The sequence below is a fragment of the Dromiciops gliroides genome, chromosome X (assembly GCF_019393635.1).
Source record: "Dromiciops gliroides isolate mDroGli1 chromosome X, mDroGli1.pri, whole genome shotgun sequence".
Lineage (NCBI taxonomy): Eukaryota > Metazoa > Chordata > Mammalia > Microbiotheria > Microbiotheriidae > Dromiciops > Dromiciops gliroides.
Window position 1 is genome coordinate 44,765,501 of NC_057867.1, and position 7,082 is coordinate 44,772,582.

The following is a 7,082-nucleotide window of genomic DNA, read 5'->3' on the forward strand; positions in this document are numbered from 1 at the left end:
ACTGAGGCCCAAGGAGGTTAAATGATTTCTCCAAGGTCACACATAGTAAACATCAGAGGCAGGGTTTGAACTCAGTTCCTTTAAATCCAGCACCAGCTTTCTTTCCACTGATGAGCTCTCTGTCCTGACAACAGCTATGAAGCCATATCATCCTTCCTTGGGGGAGTAGCCACTGCTTCCTCCTTAGATGGTACACCTATATACTCTCCTGACAGAGCTCTGTCCACATGACTTGGCACTGAGCATTCAGCATCCCTTCCTCTCTCATCCCATTCTCCTCCCCTCCAGCCTCCTGACCCTAGCAAGGGCTCCCTTCTGCTAGAATTCTGATTCTTTTTCTTCATTTTCTCATTGAACCCCTTCTTCCAAATTTTTTCAAGGAACACTTTGTTTTCCCCAATAACTTCGAGTGATGAGGTATTCCAGGCATTCCTCCCCCCCACTTTGAGGGAGGGAAAAACTCCTCAGAATCCTATATATAAAAAACAGCAAGACAGGGTAGAATTTGGGTACCTGGAGCAAAGTGGGATAGTGAGAAGGGAGAGAGTAGGCAGATGGTGGGAGCTTACTAGAGATGTGTCTGCTACTTGTCCTTCCTTCTCAAAGAGGATCATGACATCGGGTGATATCCTGACTTGCATAGACTTGGATTTATGTGAGGGAGGGCTGTGCAAGATCACCAGTTTCTCCCTCCCTCCTCAACTCTGCTTACTGACCACCAGGGCTTTCTTCAAATCCCAACTAAAATCCTATCTTTTAGAGGAAGTCTTTCTCCACCCCTCTTAATTCTGGTTCCTTCCTCCTGCTAATTATTTCCTATTTATCCTTTATGTAGTTTGTTTTGTACATATTTATTTGCAAGTTGTTTCCACCTTTAGATTGTAAGCTCCTGGAGGGCAGGGACTGTCTTTTGCCTCTTTCTGCATCTCTAGCACTTAGCATAGTGCCTAACAACTGGTAGGCTCTTAATAACTATTGACTGACTGATTGATTGCTTTGGTAAGAGGGGGTTTCTTCATTCAGGACTTCTCAATGACCCCAAAGATCCAATCCATTATCACTGTCCTCCATCCAGAAACATTTTGCAGGGAGATGTGGAATAGCATGAGGCAATAGAAAGACTATTGGATTTGAACCTCAAAGACCAGATCTCAAATCCTTGCTCTGCCACTTACTAACTGTGTGACCTTAGACAAATCACCCTCCCTCTCTGGGCCTCCATTTCCCCTACTATAATATGAATGGCTTGAATTTGATGACCCCTAAGTTTCCTTTCAGCTCCAGGCCCTATGAAATCATTGTAGTTTGCTGCAAGTCTCATACTCCACTGCCCTGTCAAACCCTGGAGTCAGCCCTGGCTCTCTTACTGCCTTTTCTCAGAAAGATCAGGTGGGATTTTAGATCTCAAGTTTTTGAAAGGACTGCTTTACACATCCACTTCCAAGCTCCTGTGTAGGGGCTATCATTATTGTTGTCATCGCTGTTATTGATGAATATAACTAACAGTAATAGTTCAAATAGCTGTAAGGTCGTCCAAGGACATTCCCAGAAATAGGCCAGGGTCCTGATTCTAGAATCAGATAATCAGGAGCTCTGCCACTCAGTAGCTGTGTGACCTTGAAGAAATTGCTACCTCTCTCTGGGCCCGCTCTGTACCACAAGAACATTGGACAAGATGACCTCTAAGATCTCATCTAGCTTCAACGTTCTGCCACTTGATGGAGTGCATGTGTTTTTATTCCAGTTTTACAGATGAGGAATGTAAAGGGCCCCAAAAGAGAACATGACTCATCAAAGGTCACGGAGTTAACAATTACAATAGCTGACATTGATGTAGTATTCAAAGGTTTATAAAGCCTTAGTATCCTTGAGCTCAAGTTCAAAGGGACCTCAGAGGCTACGGAGTCCCACTTCATTTTACAGAGGAGAAAACTGAGGCACAGAGCAGTAAATTAATGTGCCCAAGGTCACACAAAAGAATCATAGATGGAGAGCTTGGAAGAGACCTCAGAGGTCATGTAGTTCAACTTGCTCATTTAAGTTTTATTCAACTAACATTTATTTTTCTCTCCCTCTGACCTTCCTGCCCTGGTTAGGAAAAAAAAAAGAAAACAAAAGTTTATAAATATCCACATTCAAACCAAATAATTTCCCTCAGTGGCCATGTCCCACTCTGCATCTTGAGTCCATCACCTTTCTTTCTTCTTCTTTTTTTGTTTTGTTTTTTTTTTTTTTGCAGGGCAATGAGGGTTAAGTGACTTCCCCAGGGTCACACAGCTAGTATGTGTCAAGTGTCTGAGGCCACATTTGAACTCAGGTCCTCCTGAATCCAGGGCATCACCTTTCAAGAGGAGAGTAGCATGCTTTATCATTGGTCCTCTGGAATCATGGGTCAGTCACTGCAATGATCATTCTTTCTTTCTTTCTTTCTTTTTTAAATCTTTCAATTTCCTGCCATGGAGGATTTTTTTAGAAATAGTTTTTATTTATTTCATTAAATATTTCCCAATTAAATTTAAATGTTTTAAACATTTATTTTTGAAAATGTTGAGTTCCAAAGTCACTTTCTCCCTCCTACCCTTCTTACCTTACCCCTTGAGAAGGCAAGCAATATGATATTAATTATACATGTGAAGTCCTGCAAAACACATTTCTATATTAGCTAAAAAAGTTTAGTTTTTCATGACTAATGTAGAAATATATTTAACATTATTGTACATATATAGGTTACTATAGCAGATTTCTTGCTGTCTTGGGTGGGGGGGAGAAAATTTTGGAACTCAAAATCTTACAAAAACGAATATTGAGAGGGGCAGTTAAGTGGCTCAGAGGATGAAGCACCAGCCCTGGATGCAAGAGTTCAATCTGACCTCAGACACTCGACACTTACTCGCTGTATGACCCTGGGCAAGTCATTTAACCCTTGTTGCCCCACAAAAACAAAACAAAAAACAAACAAAGAATTACACCCAATCCTTGGACTTCTCATGGGGAGATAAGTATGGAACAAAGCACGTGGCTCTGAGGTACCAATCTCCTTGAGCAGGAGACTGGCAGGTACTTTTATAGGGGGCTGATGGGGGTGGACCATCTGCCTGTGGAAAGTTCCTTTAGTGAGGAAGGACCATCCCCCACTGGCGGTGGCTAGAGGAATTGGGTGAGGGGTTGGGGATCTTTCTTCAGGACAGGAAGGCCGCAGCCACACCCAAATTTATCTCCTCAGGGATAAGGGAGATCAGAATGAAGGGTGGGGATCCTGAAGCTAGCTCAGTCCGATTTGGTTCCGCTTATCTGTCCTCTAGTTTAGTTTCTCAAGGAGAAGATTCCTCAAGGTGCCCCAGAGAACTTCTGGGCAACTTTGGGCCCACAACAATATGATTAATTAAATGATTAATTAAAATGATTGTTTTCCTAATGGTAGCCACCCTTGCATTTCTGGTATAAATATGACTTGGTCATAAATGAATGATTTCTTGGATGAATTGTTATAGTAACTTTGATTGAATCATTTAAAATTTTTGAATTGATATTCATTAATCATATTAGTCTATAGTTCTCCTTCTTTGCTTTATCCTTCCCTGTTTTAGGCATCAGGATTCATATTTCTAATAAAAATAATCTGATAGAGTGCTTTCTTTTTCAATTTCAAAAATAATTTGTGTCATCATTAATTTTTCTTTAAAAGTTTGGAAGAATTATCCTATAAATGCATTAAGATCAGGAACAGACTAGACAAGGGAAAATCAGAAACATTGGAACTCAATAATCTTTTCTTTGATAAAGTGGAAAATACAAATTCCGTAGGAACAAGCTCCCTATTGGATAAGAATTACTAGGAAAACTGATAATCAATTCAATAGAAATTAGGCTTGCAATCTGGATATTAAGCATGTCAGAAGAGAAGCAAATCATATCACTTTCATTGTGTGTTTGTTCAACATCTATCACTTTGTGGGGGGCAACTGGGGCAATGAAGGTTAAGTAACTTTCCCAGGGTCACACAGCTAGTAAGTGTCAAGTGTCTGAGGCGGAATTTGAACTCAGGTCCTCCTGAATCCAGGGCTGGTGCTTTATCCACTGTCCCACAATATATCATTTTTTTTTTTCATTTCTCACAAGGCTACATTCTAGACTTCTCCATCATGTCCCAGAAACCTCTTGATCCTTGAAGCTCCCTTCAGTATCCTGGCATTCACACCTCAGAAGTACCCACCATTCCTGAGATCCATCCCTCTAATTGGCTAGCTCTTCCCAGAACCTCCAGTTGAGGAAGGTACCTGGGCCAGCCATCTCTTCACTTCTCATGAGGCTGCAATCTGTACTTCTGGCTACCTTGTACTACATCCCTTTTCTAACTTCCTTTATGTCTGCTTGTCCCATTAGAATGTAAATTCCTTGAGGGCAGGGACTATCTTGTTTTTGCTTGGTTTTGTCTTCTCAGCCCTTAACATAGTGCCTAGCACACAGGAAGAGCTTAATCAATGCTTTGTTGATTGACTTGGCTGACTACTTACAAAGTTGTACCTTTTTCAGACTCTGATAGTGTAGTGTAAAGGAAATGGGAAGAAATGTGTTTTGCTCCTTAGGAAAACTCAAATCAGCTTGATGGAGTTAGCTCCTGGCTGGGCAAATTATGAGCTGGCCCCAGGGGCAGCCTTTAAGAACACAAACAATTCTCCCAGGAGGAGACCCTTCTCCCAGCAGAGAGCAGATCTAGAGGGGCCAGCTGTATGATGACTATAAGCTGGGGAGAGAAGAGTCCCAGGGCCCCAACCTGGCCTGCTGAAATACTAGAAGAACATACCATAGAAAAGAGACTTGAACTGATGGTGGAAAATGCTCTCCACATCCAGAAAAAAGCACTGTGGAATCTGAATGCAGACTGAAGCATGCTATTTTCACTTTTGTTGTTGCTTTTTGTTATTGTTCTTGTTTATTCATTTTTTTCCTGATCCTTCTCTTACAAGCATGACTAATGTGGAAATATGTTTAACGTGATTGTAATGTATAACCTAGATCAGATTGCTTGCTGGCTTTGGGAGGGGGGAGAAAAATTTGAAACTCAAAAAACATCTTGGGGGCAGCTAGGTGGCGCAGTGGATAGAGCACTGGCCCTGGAGTCAGGAGGACCTGGGTTCAAATCCGACCTCAGACACTTAACACTTACTAGCTGTGTGACCCTGGGCAAGTCACTTAACCCCAATTGCCTCACTAAAACAAAACAAAAACATCTCTACATGTAATTGGGGGGAAATTAAAATTAAAAAAATTTTAAATAAAAAAGAGACTTGACATTGGGGTCCTGTAGCGTCAGAGGTGTGTGTTGCCTTGGCTATGTATGTTCTGTATACATTTGCTTCTTTATTTGTTCACTCTGTGTATGGATGTGCTCACTCCTCCCACTGACATTGTGTATGTTTGTGGGAGAGTTGGTTGTTGTTGTTGAGTTGTTTCATTCGTGTCTGACTCTTCATGACCCGATTTGGGGTTTTCTTGGCAAAGATCCTGGAGTGGTTTGCCATTTCCTTCTTCAGCTCATTTTACACATGAGGAAACTGAGGCAAACAGAGTTAAGAGACTTACCCAGGGTCAACACAGCTACTAAGTGTCTGAGGCTGGATTTGAACTCAGGAATAGAAGTCTTCCTGACTCCAGGCCTAGAATTCTATCCACTGTGTCACCTGGCTGTGGGAGATCTTGGCTTAGGTTTATTGGGGGAAGAGCAAGTTTCGTTTCCACTATTTATGCTATATACTTTCTTTTCTTTTTGGTGAGGCAATTGGGGTTAAGTGACTTGCCCAGGGTCACACAGCTAGTAAGTATCAAGTGTCTGAGGCCAGATTTGAACTCAGGTCCTCCTGAATCCAGGGCCAGTGCTCTATCTACTGTGCCACATAGCCGCCCCTATGCTATACAATTTCAATAGATACCTTTGCCTTGAAGCAATTGGGCCCCTCTGGTTGAGTATTAAAAGTGAACTCATCATTGGGAATTTGTGAACTTGAGTTTGGAAACCACAGACCCTCAGAGCTCCTTGAATGCTGGTCATTGGTCACCTGGGAGTCCGACCTATAAATGTGAGTTGGGGAGAATGCTTGGCTCATTTGAGTCTCCCAATAGCCTAGTACGGCCCATACTACAGTTATTATCGTTCCCATTTTGCAGATGCAAAAATCGAGACAGAGAGAAGAAAAATGATCAAGTCCATACCATTAAGAAATGGTGGAGCCAAATCCAGATGTCCCCTGACTCCAGGGCCTGTGCTGTCCCCATGCTCCCACCCTGAGCCTTAGCAATATGCTCCCTCATTCTTGCAGCCTGTATAGTTGCCATCTTAGTATATTTTTTGCTAGTTTCCATCTCATCAATTCTTCTCCTTGACCCTGCTCTGAATCATTGTCCTCTAATGTCAGCCCTTGAATTTCCCCAGAGTGAGCAATTTCCTCCTAGGCTGCAAACATCTCCTAATTAATGACCACTGCGGCCTCATTAATGCTCAATGCATGAGACAATGAATGATCACTCACGAACCCAGGGAGCCAGCTGATGTGTCAGTGACCTGGCCAGGCTTTTGACCAGCCTCAGCAAGGAAGTAAGGTCATCACTGACCTGGCCCTCAGAGTCAAGACTCATCTTAGGCCAGGATGCTACTTAACAGGGTCCACATCTATTTAATGGGACTCAATTGCTGGGCAATCAGGGGCATGTGGATATAGAGTAGAAGAAATCCTTTGGACATGGGTTTTCTCCTCTGAAAAGGTCCTTAGAACCTGTCTAGTGCAAGTTTTTCATTTTATAGATGGAGAAACTGAGCATCATAGAGCAGAAGTGATTTGTTCAAGGTCACACAGGTAGCCGAGATGGGATTTGATGACAGATCCCCTGACTCCAAAGTCTTTCCATTATCCTACACTATAGACCAGCCATGTTTTTAGAGAAGAAGGTTAGACAGCTAAGTGCTATAGGGGATAGAGTGCCAGGCCTATAGTCAGGAAGACATTGAGTTCAAACCTGGCCTCTGACATTTACTAGCTGTGTGACCCTGGGAAAGTCACTTCACCATGTTTGCCTCAGTTTTCTCA